A 764-nucleotide genomic window follows, 5' to 3' on the forward strand; every position below is an offset into this window, starting at 1 on the left:
CCATTCCCCCAACCCCCTCCCCTCTGAAGCCCTCAGTTTCTCATAGTCCATAGTCTCTCATGCTTCATTCCCCCTTGTGATTACCTCCCCTTTCTTTACCAATTTCTTCTCCTACTTATCTTCTTAGTTCTTATGTTCCATAGATGAGAGAAATCATATGATAATTGTCTTTCTCTGCTTGACTTATGTCACTTAGCATTGATCTCCCTCCAGTTATCCATCCCTGTTGCAGCAAATGTAGAGATTTCTTTTTTGATAGCTGAGTAAATCTCTGTATATATGGACCCAGTCTTCAATCCAGTCATCTGTTGAAGGGCATCTCGGCTCCTTCCACGATTTAGCTATTGTGGACACTATGAACATTGGGGTGCATATGGCCCTTCTCTTCACTACGTCTGTATCTTTGGGGTAAATACCCAGTAGTGCAATTGCTGGATCATAGCCGGTCTATCCCATTCCCCCACCTCCCTCCCCTCTGAAGTCCTCAGTTTGTTTCTCATAGTCCATAGTCTCTCATGTTTCATTCCCCCTTCTGATTACCCCCTCTTTCTTTATCCCTTTCTTCCCCTACCAATCTTCCTAGTTCTTATGTTCCATAGATGAGAAAAATCATATGATAGTTGTCTTTCTCTGCTTGACTTATTTCACTTAGCAATATCCTCCAGTGCCGTCCATGTTGTAGCAAATGTTGAGAACTCGTTCTTTCTGATAGCTGAGTAATATTCCATTGTATATATGATCCACAACTTCTTAATCCAGTCATC

This window comes from Ursus maritimus, unplaced genomic scaffold, assembly GCF_017311325.1.
Source record: "Ursus maritimus isolate PB19 unplaced genomic scaffold, ASM1731132v1 scaffold_5, whole genome shotgun sequence".
In the NCBI taxonomy this organism is placed as follows: Eukaryota; Metazoa; Chordata; class Mammalia; order Carnivora; family Ursidae; genus Ursus; species Ursus maritimus.